This window comes from Geotrypetes seraphini, chromosome 8 (assembly GCF_902459505.1).
Source record: "Geotrypetes seraphini chromosome 8, aGeoSer1.1, whole genome shotgun sequence".
Lineage (NCBI taxonomy): Eukaryota > Metazoa > Chordata > Amphibia > Gymnophiona > Dermophiidae > Geotrypetes > Geotrypetes seraphini.
The window spans coordinates 62910711-62923130 of record NC_047091.1 but is presented as its reverse complement, the minus strand read 5'-3'; the positions used below and the strand labels follow the sequence as shown (position 1 = coordinate 62923130).

The window sequence follows — 12420 nt, the reverse complement described above, 5'->3', positions numbered from 1 at the left end:
GGTAGTAAGGGGGGGTAGTCCTCCACGGGCATCATGTTTGGGGGGGTGCCGTTACCCCTCCTCCTCTCTGCCACACCACCTCTTCCCACTCCTCCCCTCACCACGCGCGTGCCCCCTTTCACGATCCCCCGTGCTGTCAGCACATTGCCCATTTATCTAGTTGTTCACTGCCGCGAGCAACAACTTCAACATGCTCCTCGCGATCATGTCATCTCTCCCACTGATGTCACAGCGACATCAGACGGAGACCTCAGGAACCGACATTAGATGGAGAGCCAACAGGGTCACGAGAAGCATGTTGAAGTTCTTGCTCATGGCAGTGAACTAGAGCTATGTGGGAAGGGAAGGGGGTGTGCGTGTAGCAGGGGATGGAGCGAGGGGGGGGAGGGCAGAGATGAGGGGAGAGGCGCCACCATCCCTGGAGCCTCTCACCCTTGCTATGCCACTGCTCTTATTACCTTCCTAAGGGGTTTAGAACTCCTATGAGCATCGTAACTAATACTGCCATGGTTAGCGATAGAAAAGCCTAACGCAACTTTGTAAAAGGAGCTCTACATTTCTAGAATCCTCTCAGGATTGCATCAATACAAGGGCAACTTTATTCGTTACATTGGGCTCTGCTGAAATGAAGATGAGAATTCTTAGAATTTATTTTCAGAAGATGAATGTATCTTTGTGGTCAAGTAGTATTGATGTCTCCAGATGTGGCCAGACCAACCCAATGAAGACAAAAAGCCTTCCTTTTGCTTAAACCTCATGTTTTGGCTATGAGAGGCACATTTTTTTCCTTAAGTTAAACTAAACTAAACTAAACCTTAAGTTTGTATACCGCATCATCTCCATAAAGATAGAGCTCGGCATGGTTTACAGGTAATTCAATAAATGAGGGCAGGACATAATAAGAAATTAGAGGTTATGAAGAGGATAGTTAGCTTTACATTTTAAATAGATAGCTTTACGTTTTGGAGAAAAGCCAGGTTTTCAGATGTTTTCGGAATAATTGGAATGAGCCTTTCTTTCTTTCTTTTCCTTTCTTTCTTTCTCTTCCTTTCTTTTTCTTTCTCTTGAAACTAAACCTTAAGTTTGTATACTACATCATCTCCATAAAGATAGAGCTCGGCACGATTTACAGGTAATTCAATAAATGAGGGAAGGACATAATAAGAAATTAGAGGTTATGAAGAGGATAGCTAGCTTTACATTTTAAATAGATAGCTTTACGTTTTGGAGAAAAGCCAGGTTTTCAGATGCTTTCGGAATAATTGGAATGAGCCTAGGTTCAGCAGCGGGGCAGGGAGGTTATTCCAAAGCTCAGTGAATTTGAAGAAAAGGGATTTCCCTAAATTACATGCATACATGACGCCTTTTAACGAGGGGAAAGATAGTTTGAGTATGTGGGCGGATCTGGTAGTGTCAGGTCTCGAAGAATTCCAGGATAGTGGAATTAGAGGAGGAAGAATGCCATATATGATCTTGAAAGTTAGGCAGGTACATTTAAAGTGAATCCTAGAAATCACCGGAATCCAGTGAAGTTTTGACAGAAGCGGGGAAACATGGTCAAATTTGCTTTTTGCGAAGATCAATCTAGCCGCAGTGTTCTGGATCCGCTGAAGTCTTTGAAGTTCTCTGTAAGAGGTCCTTTTAATAAGGTGCGGTAGCCGATTTAGCGTGTGGTAAATGCTAACGCGTCCGTTATATTCTATGGACGCATTAGCATTTAGCGTGTGCTAAATCGTCTACTGCACCTTAGTAAAATATGGGTAAGTGTCTAATCACATATGGTAAAAAAATTCACATACTGTATTTTTCTATATCCTGCTCTAGATTTGGAGACTTTCCTCTCAGCTAAGGTTTCTGTAAATATTTTGGAAGTTACATACTGTTATTCAGGTTAATAAGGGATATTTTAGACTTGTAACCATGCTACAAGATTTGCTTAGTTTTTTCTTTCCTATGGAAAAGTATGGGGTCCTTTTATTAAGGTATGCTTAACTGATTTAGCGCACGCTAATCTTTAGAATGGTTAGGCAACTACAGTGGGGTTCATAAACAAAATCGCGTGAGACAACGGCGCGCCGACAACTGAGCGCAGACAACTGAGCGCAAGGTTGACGGCGTGCCGAAGAAAAGCACTATTTTAAAGGGTTCCAAAGGGGGGTATTGGTGGGGAACCCCCCTATTTTACTTAACAGACATCGCGCTGGCATTTTGGGGGGTTTGGGGGGGTTGTAACCCCCTTCATTATTCTTGAAACTGAACTTTTTGCCTGTTTTTTAGGGAAAAAGTTCAGTTTTAAGTATAATTACATTACATTACATTAGTGATTTCTATTCCGCCTGTGCCGTGCGGTTCTAAGCGGATTACAATTAGAAGATATCTGGACATATCCAGGAAAGTTACATAACAAGGAAGAGAGAATATATCAGGTTGCAATAGAGATTAACATCACATTCTAAAAGGCATTTCCCCCACAGGAAAGCTAGGGACCTCCCTCCACTTCAAAATCACTGAGCTCTGGAACAACCCCACCTCCCCTCCTCGGAACCCGAGCTCCCCCCACGCCCTCCGCAAACATCCGAAAACCTGGCCCCTCCCAAAAAATGCAAGTCTCCCTCCAACTCAGGAACCAAGGAAACTCCCACATCCCGGCATCCCAAGTATAATGTGGGGGTTTCAACCCCCCCAAACCCCCCACAACGCCAGCGCAATGTCTGTTAAGTAAAGTGGGGGGGTTCCCCCCCACAACCCCCGTCGGAGCCCTTTAAAATAGTGGTTTTCTTTGGCGCGCCGTCAACCTTGCGCTCAGTTGTGGGCACACCGTTGTCTCGCGCGATTTAGTCCCGTCACCCTACAGTGGTACCTCGGTTTACAAGTGCATCGGTTTGCAAGTGTTTTGCAAGACAAGCAAAACATTCGCAAAATTGGCGCCTCGGAAACCGAGCGTGCCTCAATTTGCGAGTGGCACCCCCCGCAATCTGGCACCCTCCACTCGCGATCCGGCACCCTCCCCCCGTGATTCGGCACCCCCCCCCGTGATTCGGCACCCTCCCCCCCGCGATCCGGCAGAGAGCGTGAACTCGCAGGCCTTGAGCATGTGCAGATGCTCAAGGCCCAGCAAGAAGAGGCAGCCGATCTTCGGGCACCGGCACCAATGCACAGGACATGCCGGTGCCGGTGCCCAGGCCCAGATGACAGTAAGAAGCGGTGGGGGGGTGCCAGATCGCGACGGGGGGAAGGTGCCGGATTGCAGGGGGGGCCTTCGGGGGGAGCAATGCCGGTTCTCTTGGGGGGGGGGAGATAGAGCAGCGCCGCTGGCCTCGGGGGGTGGGAACGTATCAAAGCGAGTTTCCATTATTTCCTATGGGGAAACTCGCTTTGATAAACGAGCATTTTGGATTACGAGCATGCTCCTGGAACGGATTATGCTCAGAATCCAAAGTACCACTGTATATTAATGGAGCTAGGTTGACTTACGGCGCCTTCAGGAAAGAAATTAAAACTGCATTGTTCGATAGATTTATCTCCTAAAAAATACCAACAATTGTATTATATCTATTCTTGCATAACATGTACTCTTATAATCTTACAATCTTATAATGTGCACATTTTAATTCGCTGACTGTCCAGCTCTCTTCGGTGTGAACCGCCTAGAAGTCATCTGACTATGGCGGTATAGAAGAATAAAGTTATTATTATTAAATGCTAAGATGCCCATAGGATATAATGGATGCCTTAGCATTTAGCATGCGCTAAACTGGTTGCACACCTTAATAAAAGGAACCCTATATGTTGTGGTATCTCAGCTCTGATTTCTATTAAATGTAAACTTGAAACTATGTAATGTGAAGGAATATTGTGTGATTTCCTTTTTATTATTACTTCAGGTTTTTTTTTTCTTGATTTGTACAATTGATCAGTTTGAATTAAAAAATAAAGAATGTTATTAGGAGAGCGGCATGAGCAGCCATAAAATCTATGGAATCCTCCAGAAATGTCTCCCCATTCCTCTCCAAGCTTCACTGGCTCCCAGTATACTCCAGAGTCCTCTTTAAATGTGCCTGCTTAGCCTTCAAGATCCTACATGGCGTCCTTCCTCCCGTTATCCCACTCTTTTGGAATTCCTCAAACCCACACTCCACCGACCCTCCCAAAAACTGAAACTATCATTCCCCTCTATAAAAGGTATATCCCGCGCAGGAAAACTTGGAACATCTCTCCCCTTTAGAACCACAGAACTCTGGAACAACCTCTCATCCCCACTCAGAAACTCAAGCTCCTTCCAATCCTTCCGCAAACACTTGAAAACTTGGCTCTTTGCAAAAATCTAATCACCTCCCATTCTCCAGTATTCTGTCCCTCTCTTTCCTCTTAGTCCCTCTTCTTTATCCCTTATTGTAGTTCCTTTCCTCTTAATTCTGTAAACCGTGCCGAGCTCTGCGCTTGCGGAGATGGCGCGGTATATAAACCTAAGGTTTAGTTTAGTTTTAGTTTAAATATAGTCAAATCTACACTACCCGTTGGAATAGAAAAACTCTCTCTATTTGGAATAATTTCTCTGTAATGATGGCTTTTAAAATAAGATACAATAGCAGTCCTCTTATACGCATCAAGCCAAAGCGGAAACATCTAGAAATATCTCATAGGGAATAGGCAGCAGCCAGAAATCTACAAAAGCAAAAACTAACGAACCATCAGCAGAATGCAAAGGGCTCGCAAACCGTTCGGTACACGATCGGTTTGCTTTCTGAATCTAGCCCTTAGGGCTCCTTTTACTAAGCTGCGTTAGGGCATCAACGCGCGGAATAGCACGCGCTAAATTGCCCCACGCGCTAGACGTTAATGCCAGCATTAGTTCTAGCCGCGTAGCGCGGGCATAGCGCGTGCCAAAAGGCTGCGTGTGCTAAAAATGCTCACGCAGCTTAGGGCTCCTTTTACAAAGGTGCGCTGGCGGTTTTAGCGCACACTTAGCGCACTCTAAAATGCCCCGCGTGCTAGCCGCTGCCGCCTCCTTTTAAGCTAGCGCAAGCTAGAGCACGTGCTAATCTTGTGCGGGCGCTAAAAACGCTAGCGCACCTTAGTAAAAGGAGCCCATAGCGTTTAACACACACTGATCGTTACTGTGTGCTAATGTGATTAGTATGAGCTAAATCAATTAGTGCTCCTTAATAAAGTCCCCCCCCAAGTATTCATTTAACTTATGATTATACGATCTTTTGAAAGAAATAGACTTATTTTTATTGCTTGTTCATTCTTGATTATTAGTTTTTAATTTATTGTAATTGAGATTGTGATATATTTGGCATTATTACCCACTTTGGAACATGGCTTGTAGAAATTTAGCAGGATACAAATCCTTAACATATCGTAGAACAACAAGATCCACATGAATCTGCTGGGTTCAAGAGTGTTTCCTTTTCACTAAAATTTCAAATCCTTCTAACCAACTGAGAGATTAGGGATTCGGTCATGTTGAACAAATCCTGTTTCTTGACTCTCTGCTGATGGTCCACTATTTTTTATTTTTTTTTGCTTTTGGAGACTGCCGACCGCTGGCTACTCCCTGTGAGAAATCAGGTTTTCAGGTTTATTTAAAATTTGATAATATTGCTTATAATATTTCTAAGCTATGTACATGATAAAAACAGGGACATAGTATTACAATTTAAAAACATGGACAAGATCAGACGAGGACTAACTTGATACCCAAGGGACAAGGGTTGAACTACAATAATTAAAGAAACAAATATGGGACATACAATTAGGATGGCAAAGGAAATGTCTGGTGCATCCTGTTTTAGCCCAGAGTTCCAAAACTGTCCACAATGACAGGGCTGGCTTAACCACTGGACCAGGTAAGGCTCTGGCCCAATGGTTTAAGAGCACAAAAAAATCCCAGCCTCTGACCTCACCTCGTCTACAGTTTAAGCCTTTTCTTTCCCATCCCTCCCCTCTCCATTCTGTCCAGCCTCTCCTCTCTTCCCCTTCCCCACAGGTCCAGCACTGCTCCCTCCTCTCTTTCATTCCCTCATGATCCTATAAAGTATACATTAGTCACCAGTGGCAGCAACAGCATCAATATGACAGGCTGTCTTTGGCCAGCCCCAGGGTTTTCCCTCTCCCTGGCCTGCCTCCGGTTTGCAGATCAGGGCAGAGAAAAGATCCAAGAGCTGGCCAAAGGCAGCCTGTCATGCTGCTTCTGCTGCTTATATGACTGTTCTGCCAGCAACATTTTATAGGCCCACAAGGAACAGAAAAAGGGGAGAGACCTATGGGGAGGGGAGGAGGAAAGAGAGACTAGATCAGGGGTGAAATATTAGCTCAAGGAAGGGAGAGATGCTGAATCTGCAGTGGGGGAGAGGAGGGAGGGGGCGCCAGAAGCAATGCGATTGGGTGGGCGCTGTCAAAGCATGTTGACTCAGTGCACCGCTATCCCTTGAGCCGACCCTGAACAATGAATATGAATTAGACAAATTTACATCTACCGAGCCTCAAGCGTATGTACATTTATCTCATGCATATTCATGGCAATATCCTGAAAACCCAATTGGATGTGGGGTCCCCAAGACAGATTTAGGAAGCCCTGTTTTATTCTTTACAAAGTAGGTATACAATAGGTGCAGGGGTTTTGGGGGGGGGGGGTTCACTTTTGCCCTAAAGGCTAGTAATAAAAATTACCACATACCATGTTTCACATTTTCAAATCTGCAGATACAAATAGGGATAACTTATAAAATTGTCTCCATTCAGGTGTCCCAAATCCATGCGGTAGAAGCTTAGTTTACAAAAGAATCCAGGCACCCATATTTTGATACAGAATACTAACATAACCTGATATCAGTACAGCTAATACCTAGGCACTCAAAGTTATACTAGTCACTGCCTAGGAGACCCCCCATTACAGAGGAAAGTGTAATTTTTCCCTGTTTTAGGGAAAAATTAGTTTCCTCTGTAAATGTGTGTGTGTGTGGGGGGGGGGGTTTCCCCCCACCCCCCAACAGCAGCACCAACACTTCTAAGTAAAGTGGGGGGTTTCCCTCACCCCCCCCTTGGAGCGCTTTAAATTTAACTTTTAATCCGGTGCGCTGACGTCCTGTACGCATTTGTCTCTGCTCATTTGTCCGCGCGTGACTGGCACGCTTTAGTCCCATCACCCATTTCATAGATGAAAGCGCGCGGGACAATCGCATCCTCTGTAAGTGGGAGGTTCCCCCCCTCCCCCCCCCCAAGGCAGCGCCAACACTTCTAAGTAAGATGGGAGGTTTCCCCCTACACCCCCTTCGGAGCACTTTAAATTTAACTTTTAATCCAGCACACTGTCGTCCTGCCTGCATTTGCCTCTGCTCATTTGTCTGCGCGCGATTGCTGGCGCACTTTAGTCCCGTCACACATAAATGTGGAAGCCTGGATGAGGCAGGGAAATGTGTAATTTACTTAAGCTCTGCCCCTGGATATGTCCCTCTTGCAAATATTTGCAATATAAGTTAAGTAGGTATCTGCAGAATAGCACTTAGGCCGCCTGCTATCACTTATGTGTATTATAGACGTTTATATGCGCTTAAATCCAGGTGCCTAGATTATAGAGACTGACTGAAATAGGTGGTTTTAGTTCCCGGCCAAAACTGAATCTGCACTTGAGCTCCACCATTTTGATTTTGGCTGGAATCAAAACCGAAACCAAAGGCACCGTACCTTCTCTGCCCACCCCCATACCAGCACAAGCCAGCCAGCAGCCTGCCCACCCATTGGCAGGAACATATATTCCTATAGGCCTCCAGGCTGCTCACCCTCTTCCTCCCCCCCCCCCAGCAAAGACCTGACCCCCCTGTGCTGCCTGGGCCTATCTTAACAAGCCCTGGTGGTATTGTGGCCTCTTTGGGGCAGGAACAAAGCCCACATGTTCCTGCTTGATGCCAGTGTTGAATCAAAATGGATGCCAAAATTTCACATAGCAGCCTCACAAGACTACCACGGGAGGTTGTGGCAGCAATTTAGAGACTGGCACCTGTATAACAAGAGCAGCTGCCAGGATCTCCTGTGGCAGTCTTGGCAGCCATTTTGATTTAGCAATGGCACCAGGCAAGAATGAATGGGCTTCATTCCAGCCCCAAAGAGGCCACTAGACCACAGGGCTGGGAGGCCCGGGAGGAGGGGGCAGAGACTGTCAAGGGGATGGGTATAGATGCTGCAGGTACAGGGAAGAGAGAAGGAGAGTTTTCCTGCATTTTTGGCAGAAACATGAACCCAGATTTCAGTCGGTTTCTAGTAGATTATAGACTAGCCCTTCACGTGTGGGTATATTGGGTTATAGTTTTGACATAAAACTTTCACTCTGATTATTTCAGATGTATATGCTGTGTGATATTCCATCCTTACCCAGCACCTGATGAAACAATTTGTAATCTACACGGATATGACATTTCATCACACCAAAATCAAGAAAATAGAGCAAATGTATAAGAGAAAGGCAATTATAAAACTAAATGGATTTTTGGCATATAATGAGAATAGAATGTGAGTTGAATTCAGACATCTCAACCAATATGAAACCATCCATTGGAAAACAGAATACTTGTAGAACTACTTAAAATTTACAGCTTCCTGACATCCCCAGCACTTCTTGAACTCTCCACAGGTCGCCTGCTAGACCTGCCACCCATTCTGCCTCATCATCCGTGCTGAAAAAAACTGATCATGTTTTCTCGAAGAATCCCAGAGGAAAACCTTCCCATAAACCAAAGTCTTCTGGATATTCCACGATCTGTATGGAAGACCCAGTGTACTGAGGGCCAGGAGGATGGGAGGATCCCCAAATTTTGCTTTTTTATTCTAGTTCAATTTCTTTCTCACCAGACACAATCTCTAGACTAGACTCCCCCCCCCCCTCACCCAAACAGCATAAGCCGAGCTTCAGACCTTTCCATTTGGGTCCTTGCTAGAGATCTCAAGCTGAATCGAATCTGCGGAGACTCTTCCAGATTCTTCCCCTTAAATGAATCAATCTAAAAACAGCCTTGACAAAAAGAACATGCCATCAGACGCGGGGGCGTCCCCACTCTTCCTGCAAAAAAGCTATTTGGACCCTTTAAACCACGGGTCTCAAAATCCCTCCTCGAGGGCCGCAATCCAGTCGGGTTTTCAGGATTTCCCCAATGAACATGCATGAGATCTATGTGCATGCACTGCTTTCAATGCATATTCATTGGGGAAATCCTGAAAACCCAACTGGATTGCGACCCTCAAGGAGGGACTTTGAGATCCCTGAAACAAGCGATCAAGGGAGACAGGCGAGAGCGTAGTGATCGAGGACGGGAGATGGCCGAAAAGAGGGGGTCAAGGCAGACGGGGATCCGGGGCCGGCGCTGACCAGAGGGGACACCGATGGGGGGGGGAGGGGGGATAGTAGCGGACACAGACGGGACAGGGCGTTTCCGGAGGGGATGTGTGTTTTGGTTTTGGTTTTTTTTGCCTGGTACCGGGCCTAGTCTTTCCGGGTGTTCCTCGCAGATCAGTCTCTGCCCAGACCGCTTCCCGGTGGAGGCTGTGGCTTTCTCCGGCGACGAGTCCGTTCTTGGCTCTGGAGATGTCGGATGCTGTTTACCTTCTTGTGGTCCCTCCCTCCTGCACTCGTCACGGATTCAGCATCAGCACTGAATCCTGCCCCCTGCACCCCCCCCCCCCCCCATCCTCTCTCTTTCCCTCCATCTTCCCCGTGCCAGCTCCTATTGTCCCTTACCGATCCCCCCCCCCTCCCTTTTCCATTCCGGGATAAATACAAAATGACCCTCGCCCCCCATCGTGTATAGAGGGTTTATATATTGAATTTGTGCTGGGTGCAGGAGGAAGGGGCACATGACAGTCCTAGAGAGATCCGGGGGTCCCTTCCATATCTCTGTACCTGTGTGTATTGTCCCTAGCCAAGGACAGGGCCCCCCTCCTGCTCTCCGGCTGGATTTCTCCGGGCCCGCCCGGCTGCTGTCCCTGGTGCTGATTCCGTCTCCTTTCTTTTGGCAGCGCTGGAATTCTCCCTTGTGCAGGCTCTGCTCGGACCGGTGGCTCGTGAGCCCTGCTGCTTGCCTGCGTCACACTGATACTGGAAGTGCGTGAGAAGGGGGGGGGGGGGGGGGAGAGAGAGAGAAAATGGGAAGGAGGCGGGGCAAGGGATAAGAGACGAGGGACACGGAAAGAACCAGGCAGAAAGGGAGAACAGAAAGAGCTGGAGAGGGCACAACAGAGCTGTAATGGGTTAGGAAGGGATTAAGGAAACAGCAAGAAGGAGGGAGAAAGGTAGAGTGAAGGATAGTAAATACTGCAAATCATATCAGTTGGGCTAAAGGAGTCATTGCATTCTCCACTGGTCCTTGGGGGACTCCCATTTCCTCCCACTATACTGCAGATGAATTTCTACATATCTGCCCCTAAATCAGAGTCTGATGACAGTGGAATTTGATAAATACATAAATGTAGGCAGCAGGTGGCAGAATGCAGAGTGTGGCAGTGGCTAAACTAAAGCTACAGGCTCAGCACCCTGGGGCTCTGGGTTCAAACCCGTGCTACTCCTTGTGACCCTGGCCAAGTCACTTAATCCCCCCCCCCCCCCCATTGCCCTAGGTACATTAGATTGTGAGCCTGCTGGAATAGACAGGGAAAAATGCTTGAGTACATGAATAAACTCATGTTAACCGTTCTGAGCTCTCCTGGGAGAATGATATAGAAAATTGAATAAAATAATAAATAAATCTCTGGTGGCAATAGGTTTCTACTACAGGGGAACCTATTTGGTTGGTTTATTTAACAAGACTGCTCTATAATTTCAGGATTGGCCACTACACCAGGATGAAGCTACTCTACACAGCATCCTTTCACAGTGTGCATGTTTACTGTAGTCAGGCTTGTCCAACTTCAGTCTTCAAAGGCCGCGAGCAAACCAGGTTCTCAGGATTTCTCTACTGACTACACACTTCTCCCTCCCTATTCACGGGGGTTAGGGGCAGAGCCAGCCCGCGAATAGGGAAAAATTGCAAATAACTTTTGGTCGGCTCTGACCCACCCCCCGGACCTTACCTGGTGGTCTAGGGATGATGCAAGGTAGGAGTGATGTTCCTACACTCCTGCCCTTTGCAGAGCCATGCTGCTGAGCTCCTGTAGTCTCACAAGACTAGAACAGGAACTCCCTGTTGTAGTCTCGTGAGATCACGGGAACTCACAGCACGGCTCTGCACGGGGCAGGAGTGTAGGAAGATCGCTCCTGCCCCGCGTCACCGCTAGACCACCAGGTAACATCCATGCTCCAATCGCCCCCATGCCACCTCCGATCACCCTCCCCACCGCCTCTGATCGCCTCCCTCCAAGTCCCGGGGCTGTTTTTTCCCCCCAATGCCGAGTAGGAAAAACCTGCAGATAATCGAAACTGTGAACATTGAAATTGCAAATAGGGAGGGGGGAAGTGTAAATGAGAGAGCTGCGTACAATAGAAATAAAAGGCACGCAAAACTCTCAGGCATACACATGAGATCATGGATATAATAGCTGTAGGGATTCAGTACACCTTGTCTATCATTTCACAGATAGAGTGGTCATTGCACGTTTTGCATTTTAATAGTTGACTGTACTCAATAAACTCTACTTTATCTCAGGTTGATGTGTACGCTTCCTTCCCCACTTTCTCTCTGTTGCATGTTTGTCATGGGGTTGTTTGCCTTGTTTTTTGGGGGATTGCGGCAGCACTTAACCAGTTAGTACCACTGAATATCAGTAGTAACCACTAGTACAGGGGTGGGGAATGAGGGCCGCAATCCAATTGGGTTTTCAGGATTTCCCCAATGCCTATGCATGAGATCTATTTGCATGCACTGCCTCCGTTGTATGCAAATAGATCTCATACATTTGCAGTGGGGAAATCCTGAAAACCCAACTGGGTTATGGCACTCATTCCCCACACCTGCACTGCTACATCACTTGGTTGTGTTAAACAAAAGAATTAAAGTCTCAATACACCTAAAAGCTGTAGCCAGTTGGCAAATCAGACCGCATAAAACTCAGTTCTATTTTTCTTGTTTTAACTAAGGTGATTACCTCTCTTCACAAAACCGTAGTGTGGCTTTTCGTACCGGCCGTAGCGGTAACAGCTCCGATGCTCATAGGAATTCTATGAGCTTCGGAGCTCTTACCACCATAGCTGGTGCTAAAAATCATGCTATGGTTTTGTTAAAAAAAAAAAAAAAAAAGATGGGGGGGGGGGAAATGCTAAATATCATCCCAGCATTGAAATCTAGCCAGAATGCTGCAGCTGTGAAAAATAAACACCGACTTCCAGTGGCTAAATATTTACCCCTAAAAGGAATAAAATTGGATAGCAAAGGGAAACTATGTATTGGGAATGAGAAATAGACTCACAAGCTCATATCCAGCTATATTTCGCCT

General features: G+C 46.6%; 1 protein-coding gene across 3 annotated transcripts in view; it reads right to left on the bottom strand.

The window, feature by feature from the left end:
- Positions 1–10096, bottom strand: part of CLIP3 (CAP-Gly domain containing linker protein 3) — a 63984-nt gene extending 53888 nt beyond the window's left edge. For 2 of the 3 annotated variants that reach the window (XM_033956388.1, XM_033956385.1), the window contains exon 1: positions 9896–10096. The gene's annotated coding sequence lies outside the window, so the exon portion shown is untranslated. Of the gene's footprint in view, positions 1–9473; positions 9603–9895 lie in introns of those variants that run through there. The other variant, XM_033956386.1, reaches the window with a different exon arrangement.
- Between the last annotated feature and the right edge of the window lie 2324 nt (positions 10097–12420).